This window comes from Cynocephalus volans, chromosome 8 (assembly GCF_027409185.1).
Source record: "Cynocephalus volans isolate mCynVol1 chromosome 8, mCynVol1.pri, whole genome shotgun sequence".
Taxonomy (NCBI): domain Eukaryota; kingdom Metazoa; phylum Chordata; class Mammalia; order Dermoptera; family Cynocephalidae; genus Cynocephalus; species Cynocephalus volans.
In genome coordinates this window covers 34,280,057-34,299,789 of record NC_084467.1, presented here as the reverse complement: position 1 = coordinate 34,299,789, position 19,733 = coordinate 34,280,057, and the positions used below count along the sequence as shown (strand labels likewise).

The 19,733-nt window shown below is 39.0% G+C and overlaps 1 protein-coding gene and 2 pseudogenes across 2 annotated transcripts in view; 1 reads left to right on the top strand and 2 right to left on the bottom strand.

Annotated features, from left to right (window-relative positions):
- Positions 1 to 709: 709 nt before the first annotated feature.
- Positions 710 to 19,733, top strand: part of FOXJ3 (forkhead box J3) — a 128,824-nt gene continuing 109,800 nt past the window's right edge. For both annotated transcript variants that reach the window (XM_063105405.1, XM_063105404.1), the window contains exon 1: positions 710 to 871. The gene's annotated coding sequence lies outside the window, so the exon portion shown is untranslated. The remainder of the gene's footprint in view (positions 872 to 19,733) is intronic.
- Positions 4,699 to 5,181, bottom strand: LOC134384112 (NADH dehydrogenase [ubiquinone] flavoprotein 3, mitochondrial-like; annotated as a pseudogene).
- LOC134384111 (calmodulin-like) lies at positions 14,816 to 16,934 on the bottom strand (annotated as a pseudogene).

The following is a 19,733-nucleotide window of genomic DNA, read 5'->3' as shown; positions in this document are numbered from 1 at the left end:
CCTTACTACCCTTCCAAACGCTCTACCTGTTGATAGCAGGACCATAACCTGGGCAGCTAATTTGACGCCTGAGGAGAACCAACTCCTACGTTTTAAGGAATAGGAAAGTAAGACTAGGCACGGGAAAGGCCCCGGCAGATATGGGTCCAGAAATCGGGACTCGTGAAGTTCGGAAAAAAAGGGTGTCCTGAAGATCCAAGACGCCTTTGTTGGGGTCTGTAGAAGCCGCGGTGTACCAGGTCAGAAAGGGGGTTGCCTGGAGAGGCCAAAGTGCCTGTCGTTACGGTGAGGTGGCGTAGGTCGGAGGGCGGAAGGAGGTCACGAGGCGCCATTTCTCTGGAGCAAGGGGTCCCTGATATCCGTGGGCAGAGCGTCGAACGCCACCGATCCCTGCCGTCCTCAACTGCGGGGCCGTCTCCGCCGCCCTTGCTTCCCAAACACTGCTATGAACCGCAGACACCCTAAACCGCTCAGAACTGCCGGCCGCTTAAAGACAACGGCTGCGCGGAAGGAGAGACTCCCTGGGAACTACTTGTCTCAGCGGAGGGATCCCACGCGTGTGAAAGCGCACGTGATCACCGACAACCGTGACGCTACTGACGCCGGGCTGGTGGCGCAGCTGCGTCACGGGAGGCGGGGGATGGCAGAGGCGGAGGCGGCGGCGGCGTGGGGGGGAAAGGTCGGGAAGTAGTTCCGGGTGCGCGGCCCCGGATGTTGGCTGCTCCCGCTGCCGCCGCTGCCGCCGCTGCTGTCGGCGCTGCTCGGGGCCTTGGCGGCTGGAACCGGGCGCCTTTGGGACCTTTCCCGGGGGGCGGGAACGCACTCAGCGGCCGGGGGCTCGGCCGGGCCGTCCCGGCCTGCGCAGCCTGAGGTGAGTACCCACCGCCGCGGCGGCCGGGCCGGAGCGGCGGGCGAGGAGGCGGGGCTGGGGCATCTCCCGGGACGGAGGCAGGGGCTGCTCTCCGCGAGACGCCCTCTCTCTTCTCTGAGCCCGGGCCGCGTTGCGGGGTGGGCGGCGGGCGGGGCAGGGGGCCGGGGCCTGCGCTGGGGCCTGGCGGGCGTCAAGGGTTGGTTTCCTCCCTCCCCCGCGGCGCTTTCCCTCAGCTGCTGCTGCCCCTCAGCCGGGAAGCAGCGGCTCCGCGCCTCCCGCCCCTCCCCCAGGCGGGGCCCCGGTTAACCAGACGTGGATCCTGGGGGCGCCTAGTCAGAGGGCAACGACCGTCTCCCACTCTCCGTAACCTGTTCCCTGGTCTGGGCTAGTTCCCGACCCCAGTGCTACGCGGCTGTTTCCATTCAAGCGTGGGGGTGCTTTTCGGTCGGCAAGGCGGGTAGCCCCTCTGTTCTCGGGGTCCCCTTCGGGGTGAGGAGGCCCGTGCGAGGGGACTGCGTTCCCGCCCATTTCGCGTCGCTGTGTCCTTTGCTGGCATTAGGGCAAAGGCAACTGTTCCATGCGGACGTGTTGCTGTCTGTGTGTGTTGCATCCTGCCCACGTGGTAGGGTGTCTCCCCCCCTCCCCCTCCATTTTTGCAGCTGGTGAGGGAGGTTAACGGGCTAGTTTTTTCTTCTGGGTGGATAGGTGGAAGGTGTTATGGGCAGTTTGCTTTGCCGAGGCCGACTGTTGGTTAGATGGAGGAGTCAAGAATTACACTCTCTGAAATTGAGACCAGTAGGGGACATAACTAGGCTTAGTTTCGTTGACATCTTTTCTCCTCTCCTATAGCTGCTCTTGTTCTGTTCTCTACTGCTGAATCCTAAAGAGAGAATAAGCGCTTGCTACCGATACATTGAGGTGTATAGTTTTCATTTCCCTGTTCTACTTTTCGTGTGTATGGTTGGCGAAGGTTTTTCTGTTCTGTGTTGATCCACGTCTGTGTTCCTAGTTGGATTCCTGAACGAGTTAGAGCCAGGGAGTTGGAGATGGGTGGGCATCAATTTTGTCTTTTCCTGATGTTTACTTGTCTTCATTTTTTCCTTCTTTTTTGTTATCCAGTGAAAAAGCGTGCATGTCGTAGGAGTGTTACATACCTACATGGCTCTTTTCTTGCAAGGCAGCACTAGATAGTTTCACCTGGTTATTTATTTCGTGGAAGCGCTTTTATTTCGCTTTCCCTCTCTTTCTGTTGAGAACCATTGCATTGCCTGTGTTTTGAGTAGTTTATTTTCTTAATGTCTCTTCCAGGCTAAGATTTCCATCTTCCTGTGTTTGCTCGTTTGAGACCACAGATTCCTTCTTAAAGGGAACAGGCCACACAGTAGCAGTGACAGAAGCTTTTTATTCCTCCTAGACTTTAGCAAATGTTTATAGAAAAGCAGTAATTCTCCATTTTTCTGTTTGAGTGGTGTATATATACGTGATATTGAATTTTTTAGTTTCTTAGATCAATCTGAGGATTTCTCTTTCCTTTTTTAGTTTTGTATTTTGGAGTTGAGGTGAATCTTGTTCTTCGTTTTGTGCTGCTGAACATACTGGGGAGTTTCTCATGCCTTTATTAAGTGTCTTTCGGATGAGGACAGGACACTTTTATTTTGGCTATTTTGGTTCATTAATTTGGGTGAAATAAAAAATCTTAACTGTTTTGAAGTCACTTTTTAGATTCCAAAATGGCCAGCATTCTCACCTGATTTGTTTTTCACATTGTGCATTCTCTTGAGTATATTTTTGACTTTTTTTTTTCTTTTTACCTGGTAGAATTGTTAGTATATTCTCACTTTTTCTTCTATGTAGAATAGGAATATTTAAATAAAGATTCTATTTGCTTTCATTATGCTAAGTATGGGTGGGGCAGTGGAAAATAGAGAATATTGTTCTGATACATTCTGAGGTATATTTTTTTAGTCAGTCAGCATTTGTGTAGTAGTGTACTATTTGTGTGTGAAGTAGTCTGTATGAAGAGAGACAAAAAATAAAATAACATGGTCTGTTTGCGAGCTTCAACTTCTGTTGAAAGAAGAACAGAAGTTGTTTCTTCTGTTAGAGAAACAACATGTATATCATTCATAATTACCAAACAACATCAAACTCCTGGTTGGGATAACAATGCAATCAAGTTCAGAGGTATAAGTGACATTTGAGAAAGATAGTTTCCAAAGGGAGGAGGTACATTTTCAAGAGCTGAAGGGGCATGTGCAAAGGCACAGAAGTGGCAGTACAAAAGATATCAAGCAGCTTGACTGCCACAGAGAATCTGTATTGGTGAATAATAATAAATGAATTTAGGGTTAGTGAGGGTAGAGGGTTTTTCAAAGATAGAGGGTTTAGTTTGGTAGGGTACCACAGTGGGTTCTAAAAATGAGAGTAAGATGATGCATATTGTTCCTGAGGAAGATTTTTGTATCAGCTATGTGTGCTGGGAGTGGGGAGACTGACTAGAATGCTCTTGGAGAATTTTAGGAATAAGAAATTAAGGGTCTGACATAAGATAGTGGTTGTGGCAGTAAAATAATAGCTAACGTTTATTAACTACTTACTGTATGCCAGTCATTGTTCTAAGCTCTTTGCATGTATTTAACTCATTAAATCTTCATAATAATGTCTTATAATCATGAAGGGACTTTGGGCAAGTTACTTAATCTTATGCATTTAATCATTATCATACACAGTGAATAGTGAGAGAGATGAAATGTAGATTCTGTACTGATCAGGGCTATAGATGGTAATAAAACATGGAGTGGATGTGTGTTGGGAGGGAAGTAGTATAATAGGGAAAGAGCCTTGAGATTTGGAACTTTGGGTCACATAATAGGCTAATAGGTAAAGGAAGCATTTTGAGAAGAACCAGGAATTATGTCAGTGCCACAGAAGCCAAGGATAGGCAGATTTTCTACAAGGTAGGGTTGTTGACAGTATCAAATGCTGTTTTGAAGTTCAGAAACAATGACCATGATGAAAAGACTATTGAACTAGACCAAAAGGGGGTAATTTGTAATCTTAGAATTTTGAAAGGAAGGATAAGAGCAGATGCCAGGTTTGTTTTTCACAGGATTTGTAGACATGTTATGGTCTCATGGTAATTCTTCATATGTTCTCCTAATGCTTTCCTTCAGTCTCATTCTTGTTCACATGTCAGAGCTATTCACATATCAGAAAACTCACTGTTTTTTCTTTAAAAAATAAACTGGTGTTCTAAAGCCAGTGATTTTATACTTTAACAGTTCTCTCCTTAAACTTTTGTTATTCTTTTTAAAAACAGTTTTGAGGTATAATTCACATACCACACAATTCACCCATTTACAGTGTACAGTTCAGTGGTTTTTAGTGTAGTTACAGTTGTGCTACCATCACCACATTTTTAGAACATCATTTCAAAAAGGAACCCTGTACCCATTAGCAGCCACTCCCCATTTCCCCTTTTCCACGCAGTCCTAGGCAACCACTAATGTACTTAACCATCTCTATAGATTTGCCTATTCTGGACATTTCATATAAATGGAATCATACAACATCTGGTCTTTTGTGTCTGACTTCTTTCACTTAGCATATGTTTCAGGGGTCATCCATGTTGTAGCATGTGTCAGTATTTTATTTTACTGCCAAATAATATTTCACTGTATGGATATGCTACATTTTTTATCCAGTTGATGGACATTTGGTTTTCTTTTTTTTTTCCCCTGTGATCCTTGAGAGGATTTTATTTTTGCAGGCAAGAATGCAGCAAAGACTATGTAATGTAAGGTTATTAATCTTTAAACTGAGAACTCTCAGTGTTGAGGTGATTCTCATCCTGAAGAGGGCTGAAGCATTCTGAATTTCAAGAGATCTATGTTTTTGTCTAAGAAGGTAGGTGTACTGAGAAGGTGTATGTGGTGTAGTCATGATGCTGGATGTTCTTATGGGTAGTGGTGTCAGATGGCACAGCAGGCACCAGTGCTTATGTGGGCATTTTTAGTGGACTTTGCTGTTTCAGAATTAGTGGCAGCCCCCTTTTCACCCTTTCCTGATTATGCAGAAAGAGAAATTTTAGAAGCATGTCCTTGAAATACCTGTGCTTCTAGGAGCATAGTCTTCAGCACCCCACCTTGTCCTTTCCACAGCAAAAGCGTGTCGCCATGGTAGGTGGGGATGGGGGGGGGTGCGCACGGCAATCCCCTTATTCTTTTAAACCCTTTTCCATCTTTATCTAGCCCCCACCCTACCACCCCCTTCCATGGCTTTTCTTTTAGATTATAACCTCTGCTGTGCATTTTGCTAAGCATTGGGGATATAAAGATGAGAAAGATATGGCCCTTGAACATTCATATAGTGTTCTAATGGTTTACATGTTTTCTTATACGTTATCTCATTTGATCTCACAACAATCCTGTGATGTAGACAAGACATATTTTAAGATGAGCAATTTGAAGTTTAGGTTAGGTGACTTGCCCAGGATTGCACACTTAGGTCAGTGGTGGAGAAAATAAGTCTTCCTAGTCCATGTCTGTGCTATTTACTCCATTCTATGCTGCTACACTAAGTTAAAGACCCCCATATAAATTCCTGGAGACTTAGAGGGACTGGGAAATCCACTTACTTGGGAAATCACTGGTTTTTATGGTTAATCTTCAGAGCTTAAAATGAAGACTTTTACCAGATTCTAGCACTCGTTTAGTCTGTGTGTAGGCAAGTCATATTTCTGCCTTTTCTTTCAGAATGTTAATGGGATTAATGTGATGATAATAGTAGTAGTAATAATAATGATAGCTAACATTTTTTGAGGCCTTACTATAGGCCCCAAAGTGTTTTAAGTATTTTATATTTATTATTTATATAATCCTCACAACTACACTTAAGATGTAGATTTTATTATTATCAGAGTTTTACAGATGAGGAAATGAGCACAGAATGGTCAAGTAACTTGCCTAAGGGTACATAGCTAGGAATGGAAAGAGAATTTGAACCCCTGCTGTCTATTTTCAGAACTCAGTCACTCTTAATCTCTATACTGTTCTGTTTACTGTGTTATGAATTAATAGAGGGAAATATTTCAAGTAAGGGCATGACCAGAATATGAAGATTAGATTCTGAGTATAGTTGGATAAGCAGTTAAACAGCAAAGTTAACGACATTTCATCCACATTTCTTTTAAGTGTGAACCTAACACTACAGTGTACAAAGATACATGTTGTTTAGGCTTCAGGTACTTTTTTATGTCACTTCTAATAACCTCTCAACTCAGAAATTACATTATTTTCATTGCTCTTTGCTGTTGGGTTTGTTAATTGCCGAGCTTTCCACATTGCCACAATTTGGGCACCTTGGCTTGGGACAGCTAAGGCTCATTTTTACCTCTCTCCTCAGCATTCCTTTGACTGAATTTTTGTTTTCCATTTTGACAGTTAGCCTTTCAGTTGCAGAGGGAGGTTCTCTTCACCTCCTCCCCTCCACAACTCAGAAAACACCACAGTGACATTTTGTAACAACTGTCAAAAAATTTGACCATCTTAATTGGTATAACTGGATTTTAGTGCACAAATAAGAACCAAAGCACAGTGTTTTGGTTAAAGAGATTGACTTATACTGAAATTGGAAAAGGCATCTGCTGTACAGGATTTTTGATTTAATAGAATTTGTTATAACCAGATCAGCAAAGTGTTATTACTGTGGGCCATCTGTTGAGATGTGGAAATAGCTTTGTTATATGGAACCAGATGTTGTACTTATATTTATAACAATGGCATTGTCCTTATTTTAAGTAACCTTATGTAGTTGGGTACCTTTGGCTGCTATTCTACTTGACATATATATCAACTAATAACCTGAGAATGTGGTGTCCTTCAAAGTGGTTATTACTCTTCTGTAGGATCAGGACAAAACAAATGAGACAAAAAGCAAATGAGACTCATATGATGTACAACTTTACTACTATAACAACATAAAATATAGGATAAATATGAATATAGGATAGTTAGGACCCTATTTAATAAAAACTCTTACTTTTGACACCAGTAATAGGCCTAGTTTCTAATAATTGCTGAGCCACTTTGATTGCTCCAAGAATTTTACTGTAAATCTAAAGTGATTTCATTTTGGTGTAATCAGACCTACTTAAACAACACTGCACTGTCTGACCTATTTCTCCTTTTCAGTGAGTGAAGTAGTCTGTAATGGACTGAAACTTACGGAGTGCATAAGAGGAACTGTTAGTACATAGTCTTAGAGAACTCTCTTTTGAGTTGAATGCTAACAATTTGGGGGTGGGAGAGTTTTCTAGGGGGGATTTTTAGAGCCTCCACAAGCTGCACATACATATGGTTGTTTTTCATTATCTTCAGATTATATGTTGAGATATTATGATACCTATATATCATATATATGGTTTTTGTGCATGGTTTCCGGCTTCCCAAGACGAGACTCTAATCTTCCTCTGCTTTTCTGCCTTGGAGCTGGCCATGAAGAAATTCAGAAGGGGTCCTGCCCCATACCCGGGAGCAAGGAATGCTGCACAGAGAGGCCAAGAAGAATCTGAACAGACAGGCCTTGCTGGGTTTTCCCACTCAGATTATTAGTATTAGATCATACCCTTTTGTCCAATCACATTTCTGCAAGGTTGTTCATGCTTCATTCAGGCCAACGTGATGAAGCTTCCATAAAAACCTAAAAGAAAAGGGCTCAGAAAGCTTCCAGATAGCTGAACATGTGGAGGTTTCTGGAGGATAGCACACTAGGGAAGGGCATTGAAGCTCTGTGCCCCTTCCTCCATACCTTCTCCTGTGCATCTCTTCATCTGTATCCTTTTAATATCCTTTATAATAAACCATTAAGTGTGAGTGTTTCCCTGAGTTCTGTGAGCTGCTCTGGCAAATTAATTGAACCCAAGGAGTGTGTCGTGGGAACCCTGATTTATAACCGGTTGGTCGGAGTAGAGGTAAAACAACCTGGGACTTGTGATTGGCATCCGAAATGGGGGGCAGTTTTGGGGACTGAGCCCTCAACCTGTGGGATCTGATCCTGTCTCCATGTATATAGTGTTGGAGTTGAGTTGGAGGACACCCAGCTGGAGAATTGCTGGTGTGGAGAACTTCCTACACATTTGGTCAGAAGAGTCATCTGGTGTGTTGATTGTTGCTGTGTAAGAGTATAGGAAAAGCACTTTGGTTTGTTTATTCTGATACATACTCACATAGAGAGGGTCATAGATCCCACTGAAGAGTTGGCCGACTATTCCAGGATGACCCTGTGTCTTAAGGAGACTTTACCCAATAAACTGACTTTCAGCCAAAGTTTTTACCTGGAGTACCAAGCAGAAAGCTGTAACTGCATTCTCCCTTGCTCAGAGATATAGTGGTATTAAGGAGATCAGATAGATCTGATTGATTGGTAGAGTATGGTGCCATTGTGACCTTACTGAAAACCTCGGGTGTTGGAATCAGCTTTTTTCTAAGGTTGAGACCTGACCTTTGATACCATTAATAGGCTTAGTTCTACTAATTACTAACTGTTAACTGAAACGTAGATTTGTGAGAGGAATGGATAAGGGGGGAAAACTGCTAGAACTCACTAATAGTTTCAAAGTGTTTGCTTACAGAGAGAGATGATATCGGGAGGTGGGTGCAATGTGGTGGAGTAGGTTATTGTTAAGATCCTAGATTTTGACTAGTGGATACATGGGTGCTTATTAAATCATTAAAAATAACTTTAAAAGGTTTCTGTGGCTTGGCTGTAGAATTTTGGGAAATTACTTGTAGGCACAACAGTTAAATATGCAGCAGTCAGGAGCAGGTTGGTTCTTCTGAATGAAGACAGATCAGACTGCCATGGCAGGAGGTGAATAATATGTGGCATCAGTTTCTGTTAGTGTGGTTGGGTCTGAGAATCTACGACACACTTTACCTGTCTACCCTATGTAAGGAGCTTTTGATGGTATTGTCCCATCATGTATACATAGATAGTAATCACCATCAAAAATGGCCTGGGGAACTCATGTTATACATTCCTTATTATAGGGCATGTGTGTTTTTGAAAGATTTTTACTTTATATTTGAATAATATTTTTTCAAAATCACTTTCTCTGATCTGTTGGATTTTGGAGCCTCGCAACAGCCCTGTGATACAAGTAGGGCAAGTAATATTCCTGTTTCTAGAAATGTAGAGAATGAGATACAAGCTAAGGCTGGCTTACTATCACTCAGTTATTTAGTAGTAGAGCAGACATCAGAACCCAGACCCTGCATTCGCTTTCTAGTCTTGTACTCTTAGTAGAAAACTAACAAAGTTTTGATAAGGAGCATATTTTGGATTTTTGAGGTAAAAATGCTACTTTGGAGCAGAACATATTTTTTATAAGATCAGACTTAGTGGACATAAAACCTAGTGGAAACAACTTCTTCCCTTGTTAAATTTAGGTCCATTTCTAGTTGTTGGAAGCATTTTTTACTGTGTTCTCTGTCTTTGTAGAATTCTGGAGATGAGGAGGGGAGGGAATCAGAAGGAATTCTCCCCCTCCCCCCCAATGGCCAGTGTGATAGTATCAGAAAGGAAACTTTAAAGGACCGCTAAATAGGAAATTTGGTCTTTATTTTATGAAGTACATGTCTGTAAAACTTAGACATTGAGAAATTATACCTGGATCATGATTCTACTGAGGTTGCCTGAGTTACTGCCACAGTGTGAGATCTATTGTTTCTTGTCTGGTGGATAGGAACAGTGACAGTATATAAAGAAGTTAAAACTGCACAGGAAAATAAGACTGGGAGAGGATGCATCGCAATGGGTAATTAAAATTTTCTCCTTTGAACCTGTCTATATTTTCTAACTTTTCAACAGTGAGTATCATTTTTATAATCAGAAAAAGAAAACATATATATGATTTTTATAGTTCAAATGAGAATTTGGAAAATTGAATCCTAGGATTTTGAAGAGCAGTTTGAACACTTGGCGCTATCAAAGTCTTTTGATTTCTAAGCAGTTATGTTGATAAATCACTTTGATAAATTACTTGATTATAATCTTATTGGTCAAGTTATAAGTGTACTACATGGTTTGGGTTTTTCTTTACATTAGAATTTAGGTATCTAACTGTGCTGATGAAGAAATTAATTTTAGTCCCCCAGAAGCAACAAAGACCTTACATTTACTTACAGAAATTATTTATCAATAAATGACCTAAAAGTAGCACTGTAATTTATAATGAAAACTAGACTTAAGGTTCTAGTGATATGCTTCTATTCCCTGGCAGGTTTCTACTAAGAAAAAACAAATCGTTAGTGCGTCTTTAAGGTACTGTTTTTCATCCAAGGACATTGGACTCATTCGTTTCTCTCACTTGCTTATTTTTTCACCATCTGCTATATCCTGGGCATTGTACTAAATACTGGGGACACAAGTAAAAGGCAGAGTTCCTGCCAGCAAAGACTACATTTTTTAGTTTGGAAGATACATCACAGAGAACCTTGGCTTGTGGAAATATCCTGTGATTTCTCTGTTTTCTAGTTTTTAACTTGAAAGGCAGAATGACTACCTTGTTTCTTTGAAGAACTTAGGGGCATGGATAGATGGCTTTAAGAGGAGCTGATGGCTTCATAGTTATTTCTCTGACTGTAAAATATTGAAAATCATTGATGTAAAGAATTTCCTCATCTCAGGAGCATTTCTTATTGAGTTAGATGACCTAGGCATTCAGATTTATATCAACTTTGCTTTGGAGCACAAGTAAGAAATCTTATATTGACTCTTCCAAGATGGAGACAATGTCTTTTTTTTCTTTCTCTTCTATACTTAACATTGTGTGTGACACATAATAGGCCTCACTACATATTCATCCTACTAATAAATGAAAGAACATTTCACGTTTAAGCTTAATTTTAAGAATTTTAATGTTACTACAGGTAGGTTGTATCAAAAGCTACCTTTTGTCTAATGTAATGAGATATATAGTAGTTCCTAGAGTCTTAAGATTTAATCATTCAGGCCAGTGAGGTATCCCACTAAAATACTTGATATATAGTAATTTGGCTACTCTTAGAACACCTGTAGTCATTGATTGCTATAAGGTAGCCTGTTTGATGTTAGTTCTTATTGAGGCAGAATTTGCTTCTCACTTAGTTTTTCCTAGTTGTTCCATGTGGAACTGTAGGAATCTAGTCTGCCGCCTTTCATAAGGTAATGCTTCGAATATTTCAAGGTGATTATTTATTCAGCAAATATTTCTTGAATATCTGCACATGTAAGGCACTGTCCTGGGCATTGCGAGAGACCCAAAGATAATTAAGAGTAATAGTTTGTTCACAAGGAATGGGTATAGATAAAGAGCCATGGGTTTGCTGAGAAGGGAGTGTTTTTGCTTATGGTCCAGAATGCTTCAAGGAGCAGATAATGTTTGAATTAAGATTAGAGATGGGACATTCTAGGCTGAGCATAGTGAAAGACTTAGAGATGAGGAAGCACAATGTAAGTTAAAAGTGTAGAAAATGACCCAAGTTGGTTGTTTCCCAACTATCCTCCAGGATATTAAAAGTGTTTATTGTTGTATTCCTAGCACCTGGAGGAGTGTTTGGTAAATAATTGGGGCTCAGTAAATGTTGAATGAATGAGAAAAACTGAACATCTTTTTCTTGGACATTCACAAAATAGTTTAGGATATTGAACACTTTGATATATCCTTTAGAGAAAAAACGTTTATCTCAAACTTTTTTCACTATGGAATGCCCAGTAACAACTCTTGAAATCCTCTGGAAAATGTTACGCTGGGTCTACATGGTAGAAGTGAGATAGAAGGCTGAGAAGTGTTTTTTCCCCTAAGCTAAACACACCCGTTTCTTCAATTATTTTGTAGTTGACATTTGGTTTCTTAGCTCCTCACTAGTCTGATATCCCTCTCTGCAAGCATTCTAGTTTGTAAGTGCTCTTAAAATACCGTGCTCAAAACAGAACACAATACTCCAGTTGTGAACTAACCAGTGAAGAGTCTATGCGACTTTTACCTCCTTGATCTGGATACTGTTCTTTTAATGAAGCCTAAGATTGTATTTTGTTCCTTTTTAGCAGCTGAGTCACTCTCTTGGCTCATATTCAGTTCTCATATTAATTTACAAGAACTTCTTTGAGTAGATTCAGAGAGATTTCCTATTAGTAGAGCTAACAAATGAATGCCCATTTTATTCTGATTGAGTCTACGCTGTTTTCTCAGAAGTAGCAGTCATTCTTAGCTTCCTGAAATCTGAGAAAGAAGAGAAAAAGAATTAATTGTACAATGCTAGAGTTGAGCAAGTAACACTGAAAGACTTTAGTCCAACTGTCCTGCTGCGTATACTTAAAAGTATGTAAAGTATAATGAATCCCCATTTACCCATCACAGAGATTCAGCAGTTAATTTGCCACCTATGCCTCAAATATCTTTTTTATTTTTCTTTTTTGCTGAAATGTTTGAAAGAAAATGAAGACAGTGTCTTTAACCCTCACATAGTATGCATCTCTAAAATATACACATATTTTCTTATATAACCACATGCTATCATTGTATCTAACAAAATTGACAATATTTCTTAGGTATTGCCTGATACCCAGTTCATAATCAAATATCCTGATTGTTTAAAAATGTCTTTTTACAGTTATAAATTTGAATAAAGATTTTTAATTGAATCAATGTTTTTAATTGAATCAAGATTGAGACAAGGTTTGTACATTGCATTTTGTTATGTTTCTTGAATCTCTTTTAACCTAACCTCAGTACCTCCCTTCACCCCCTTTTTGGCATTTGACTCCTTACACTGCTTTGGCCCTTTATGTCTTTCTGTACCAAGTTCTGTTACTGTTCCTTTTGAGATATTTATCAAATGTTTTTGTCATTTGCAATTCAGTAAGCATTTTGGAACATTTATTATCTACAAAACATGTGCTAGGCATTATGGGAAATAACAAAGGTTAATTTGACATGTACCTGGCTCACTAAGAGCCAGCGTCCAATGGTAGAGACAGATGGATTCAGAAATAATATGAAGTGGATTATTTGCCATCCAGTGGGTCATGCGTTGATTATAATAGCCTCCCATTTTTTCCCCTGGAAAATGCTGCCAGTGGAATCTTTACATATCTCTTCAGTCATGTACTGATCAGGAACTTACAGACGATTGCCTCTTGAATTAGTCCAAACTGTACCGTTTTTGACTTGTCACTCAGTGCTTCTGCTGGCTTCCACCATTACTCAAAGTGGAACTCCTCCTCTAGGCACAAACATCCTTTTTTTTTTTTTTTTTAAGGGGGAAAAAAAACTAAGTTTATATTATGTGGAATTTTCATTTTTGCAGCAAGGTTATAAACATCTTAAGGGCAGAAATCATGTTGTCTTTTTCTGTGTAATACTGGGAGCTTAATAAGTACTTTTGGAGTGTTCTGGTACATATACCAGGCTTGTTCTTTCTGTCTACTGCCCTCCCAGAGTCAGCTGGAGCTTCTGCCAGTTAAACGTTAAGTAACCCAGATCTGGGTCTCTTTTTACCCCAAAAGTCTTCTTAAAAAATAGTTCATTCACTGGTATAAATCAGGGATGACACATGCATTGTTGGCATATTACCACTTCCCCATCCCCATGTCCATGGCAGACTACTAATTTTTGGTTTTGTTTAGACATGACCTCAGTGTAGCACTTCAGGAAGCCACTATCTATTGAGCATGATTGGCAAATGATCTGAAAACCTTTCTGCTATCCTGTGCATTAGAATCACTTAAGACTTAAGATAACTTTTAATTAATGGATTAGCTGTGTTTCACCCTAGACTCCTAAATCAGGATTTCCAGGAATGGGATAAAAATGATTCTCATGAAGTCAGCAATGGTTTATAGACTGACTTTTTGGGACCATGCAGATAATTTTTATTTTATTAAACATCTCTAGTAGTGGAGACTTAATTACACCAGGCAAAGCACATGAATCAAATACCCAAGATAAAGATACAGGAGGGGTGGCATCTTGGTTTTCTAAATATAACTGAGCTCACAGTTAAAGCCTCAAAACCCTTTAGCCCTCTGAAGCTTATTCCATCTTTGTTTAGTGAATACCTTTAAAAGTTGTTTAAAAGGAAGAGTTCATTTTTGGAGTGTGTAATCTTTCGGATTTTTCATATTTCATGTATATTCAGTACAGGTGATTTAAACATATGATATGATTTAATTTCGTATATCTTTGTCAGATTTTCCGTAAAAATCTGTAAATTGGAAAAAAATTCTTCAAGAGACCGTGATTTGATTTTGGGCCCAGATACTCTGTGGTTAAGTTATTGAGCAAAGAGAGAATGAAGCTTCAGTATTACCCAGTGAGTTAATGACAGACCCAGAAATAGAATCCTCTGTTATTTGCTTGGGTTATGATTTGGTTTGAAGAGGGTGGCCTGTGATCTGTTTACATAAATTGCAGGAAGTAAGGTTTGGAAGAAGTTATAGCTCTGTGATGTTTGGCCAGGAGGCTCCCCTCCCCCACATTTACCACCTGTTTTATTGACACTAGTCCTAAAATATGGAGGGAGAAGAGGCAGGCAGTTCAGACTTATACTTTCTACTCTTAAAATAGTCTTAAAAAGCTGAAGCTGGTTGTTGGTTAGCATGCTTTTCTTAAGTCTTCTGTTAGTCTCTTCCTGGCCCTGGTCTTGTTTTAAGAGGAGAGGGGTATAGCCTAAGTAGTTGATCTGTAGATAGTAGTAGAGTGGTTTCCTTTAGAGTTTTTTTCAGGTGTATGAAACTTTTATATGAACCATAAGTATATCTTCACTAAACGAGTTTAATGAACAAATTGTGTGGTTTGAAAATAGTGGAGGCTACCAGATAACAAAGTTCAGTAAATGGTTCAAAGAGTTACAGATTTAAAAATAATTGCTATTAGTAGAATTGCTTTCTGATGAAGTCATTACTTTACTCTCCCCTTCCTGTTCCAGCTTTAGGGGTTGGGGTGGTTCCTGTGCCACTAGAGAGGGAAGAAGCAGAAACATGACGGAATAAGAACATTTGCATGTGATGATTCCAGACTTGCTCTGTTTTTCCTAACAGCTTTGTTGAAATATAATTTGCACACCATATAATTCACCTATTCAGTATAAAATTCAATGTTTTTTGGTATTCACAGGGTTGTGTAGCCATCACTACAATCTAATTTTAGAATATTTTCATCCCCTCTTTAAGAGAAACCCCATATTCACTAGCAGTCAGTCCCTAATCTCCTGTTACTTCTTTTCCTCCTTTGCTAGCCATAAGAAACTGCTAATCTAATTCAATCTAATTACTTATCTATAATTTAATTACTAATACAGATTTGACATTTGATATAAATGGAATCATACAATATGTAGTCTTTTGTGACTAGTTTCTTTCACTTAGTATAATGTTTTCAAGGCTCCTACATGTTTTATCATGCATCATTTTTTTTTATTGTCAAGCAGTATTTCATGGTGTAGATATAACATACTTTATTTATCCATTCATCAGTTGATGGGCATTTGGATTGTGTCCACTTTTTTTGCTATCATGATTTAATGCTGCTTTGAACATTCTTGTACAGGTTTTTCTGTGGATGATGTTTTCATTTGTTGGGTATTATACCCTAGGAGTAGAATTGCTGGGTCATATGACAACTCTGTGTTTTAACATTTTTTTTTTTTTTTTGGTGGGCTGGTATGTTTAACTTTTTCTCAGACTGCCAAACTTTTTTCCAAAATAGCTGCACTGTTTTACATTTCCACTAGCAATGTATGAGAGTTTCAATTTCCCCACATCTTTGCAAAACTTATTATCGTCTGTCTTTTTGATTGTAGCCATCCTAGTGAGTGTGAAGTGGTAACTCATTGTGGTTTTGATTTGCATTTCCCTAGTGACTAATGATGCTGAACGTCTTTTCATGTATTTATTGAACATTTGTAAGTATTATTTGTAGAAATTTCTGTTCAAATGCTAGGCCTTTTTCTTTGGTGGCAGCTGGCTGGTACAGGGATCAAACTCAGGACCTTGGGGGTATCATTTTTTTGATTGTAGTTTTATATGACTTGGAATGGATTTGAGACAAATTGTGCCATAAGCAGATTTTTTTTTTTAAGTGGCTAAACAAAGTTTAAAAAGCAAGTAACAATAAAAGAAAATGTTTCTGGTACAGGACCAGCAATACAAAAAAATAGTGTATGAGGACCTGGATAATACACTTGTTTTGTAATAGTTCAGCTTTTAAGTATATATTGTTCACTTTCCATAGTTGACACCGAGTTTCTACTCCACATTTCAACAACACGCTGACAGTTCCTAAAGAAAACTATTTAAAAAAAAAATAACCCAGATATTCCTTCATTTGACCAACTCTAAGTTTAGATGGGCAGGAGGATTTACATATATCCAGAGTGAGCAACAATTCAACATGTTACTTGGTCAATTTTCTAAAATACGAGTTCAGAATAATGACAAAAAGATAAGGCAAGAAAACATGGAGGAAAGAAGTCTTAATATATATGCACATTTTTTTGACAGTAGGGTGAAACAGAAAAGTTACAAATAAAAGGCAAATAAACAATTTTGTACAAGAAACAACACATTCTGTACAGTGTCTTCAACTTTGCTGTCATCACTTGTACTAACTCTTCATAGTTTGCCTGACCATGACCATCAGTATCTGCTTCCCTGATCATTTCATCAGCTTCTTCATCTGTTAAGTACTTTTAAGGTTTGTCATCACATGGTGAAGCTCTGCTGCACTAACATACCCATTGCCATCCTTATCAAACACACGGAATGCTTCTCTTATTTCTTCTTCACTGTTATCTTTCATTATTCTTGCCATCACTGTCAGAAATTCAGGGAAGTCGATTGTATTATTTACCATCAGCGTCTCTTCATTAATCATGTCCTGTAATTCTGCTTCTGCGGGATTCTGCCCAAAAGACCTCACTACTGTTCGCAATTCCTTTGTTATAGTTCTGTCACCATCCTTGTCAAATATTGAAAAAGCTTCTTTGAATTCTGCAATCTGCTGTTCAATCAGTTGGTCAACCATGATGCAAGCGCTACCATTTTCTGAGAAGTGACCACCAGTTCCTTGCCCATTTTTAAATTGGGTTGTCTATTTTGAGTCATAAGAGTTCTTTATATATTCTGTATACCTAACTTACTCCTCTAACTGGGGATTGGTCCTAAATTGCTTGCAGGTAGAGAGAAGTGATGGATATTAAGAGTATAATGTTAAATAAAGATCTTTGTGAGTTTTAAATCAGATCTTATGTTACGTTTCTTTTTCCAACTCTTGAGGAACCTGTTTTATTTATTCATTGAACAAATGTAAGTGCTGACTGTGTAACGGGTTTTGGGTATATAAGAGAATGAATTAGTTAAAAATTCCTGTTCTCATGGAGCTTACATTCTAGTGGTAGAGAAACAGACATTAAATAAAAATCGTATCAGATGGTGACCAGAGCTATAAAGGATAAAACAGGGTAATGGGGATAGAGTGTAATGAAAGTTCTCACATTCCTCAACTTTCCCGAATTCTTAATCTGTATACCTCCCTGCTCTGACTGCTTGACGTTATTGCACTTTCCACTTACTTTTACTTTATACAATTTGTGGGTAAACTTTTATTTTCTTCTCACTCCTGATGGTTAACACCCTTGCAGTCTAATTTTTGCCCTCACTGTTCCACAAATCCACCCTCTGTAGTAGTGTTATCTTCTATTAAAAGCCAATAGTCTCTTTTCAGTTTAGGTCCATCTTGATCTACATTTAGCACTGTTGTCTTTCTCCCCATTAAGTCACTTGCTGCTATCTGCAGTACAATTTTTTCCAGTTCCTCTTTTCTTTTAATTACCTATTTGACTTCTCTTTTCTTCTAGTACTCCTGTGGTGAATTGAGAATCCTCATGATTTTAGTTGCTATCTGAAAGCAGATGACTTCGTTCAAGCTGCATCACTGCCTTCATGTTTAGCTAGTGGAGCTGGGATGAAAAGCTGGTTGCTACTCACTCTGCAGGGTTCTTTTCCCTTTACTCCTTCTTCTGGCAGATTTCTCCTATTTGGGCTGATTAAGACACAGGTTATTACCATGACTGCTTTAATGATTATCTGTGACTAATGGTATAACAATTCATGATGCTTAGTCAAAGTAACCTGATTCAAAGGGGTCGGTTGTTCCCTCCTTCATGGATGTTAAGTGAATTTTAAGTCCTTTGGAAGATAGGGCTGAATTCAGAATTTAAAAAAGGAATAGCCTCTTGACCTCTAGAGCTATAACATTTATTTTCTTTTTTTTTTTTCTTTTTTTTTTTTTTTGTCTTTTCCGTGACCGGCACTCAGCCAGTGAGTGCACCGGTCATTCCTATATAGGATCCGAACCCGCGGCGAGAGCGTCGCCGCGCTCCCAGCGCAGCACTCTACCGAGTGCGCCACGGGCTCGGCCCTATAACATTTATTTTCAACAAACTTTAAGTTCTTACCTTTGTCTGGTATTATGCTGATACTTTTATTCAAGCTACTGTCATAGTAGCTAAAAGGCATAAATTTTTCTTTTTTTTATGGAGGAGGAAGTTAAGTGTATCCAAGGTCATAGTAAATGTCAGAGTTGGGATTCCAATCTAGGTCTTCAGACTCAAAGTCAAGAATGTTCTAAGTTCTTTGTAAATTATAAAGCATCATATCTGTGTGGAATGGAGAAGGGAGAGGGCTCATATGAATTACCAGGTGCTTTTTCAAAATGCTTAATCCAGTTTCACCTCCTACCCCGAAATAATGCGTTATTATACAACTGTTAATTTGTTGTAACAGCTGCTTCTTAAATGTGAATAGTTTGTAACTTGGTTTATTATGCACTTGAATACTGCTTATGTTAAAAGGAATTAATTGAATATAATCCAGTAAATAGCTTGTATTGGAACATACCCATTAGTGAATGACTGGCTTTTTACTACCCATGTTGTGGTTGTGTCATTTTACATAAACTTTCTTGATGCATGTAGGTTTTCAAAGGATTTGGGGAAAATGCTATTAGATGCTATTGGCACCAACTTAAACCATATAAATTATGGATGTAATTGAGTGAGTTAATATAATTGTTCAACCATAGTTGCTGCCACAGAGATGTGAGTTTGTAACTTGGAGGACACATTGAGATTTTCTGACTTCAGTGAGAACCTTAGCCTTCTTTTGTGAGATTACCATGTTGCTGGTTAGTTGCCTGGGAAGGAGGAAGAAAATTGACATGTTTGTGCTTTCAGTCAACAAGCTTGGGCTTCAGGTCACCATTTAGGGACAGTAATATAAACAAAAATGGAGAAAACTGGAACGAGAGCATTGAGATTAGAGCCGATTAGAAAGATAACTAGGAGCTAGAATTGGTAATAAATGATAACTGGTTGGGGGACCTAAGGGTGTTGATATTTGGGCAACTCAGTATATAAGATCATTTTCCTTTGCCTGAATTCTGAACTGACTGAGAGATAAAACAAGAACCAACAGATGAAGAAATAAGATAGTAACTTTTTAAAATTAGTATTTTAGTTTTCACGTAGAAGTAGGGAATAAAAGAGTGATTACCAAGGCAAGGGGGTGGGGGATATGGGGATGTTTGGTTAATGGATACAAGGTTACAGTGAGATAGGAAGAATAAGTTTTGTTGTTCCTGGGTTACTATAGTTAATAATATTGTACTGTATATTTCAAGATAGCTAGAAAAGAGGATCTTTAATGTTATCACCACAAAGAAATGATAAATGTTTAGGTGATGGATATACTGACTACCCTTAATGGATCATTATACCATATATGCATGTATTGAAACAACACACTGTACCCTATGTAAACATGT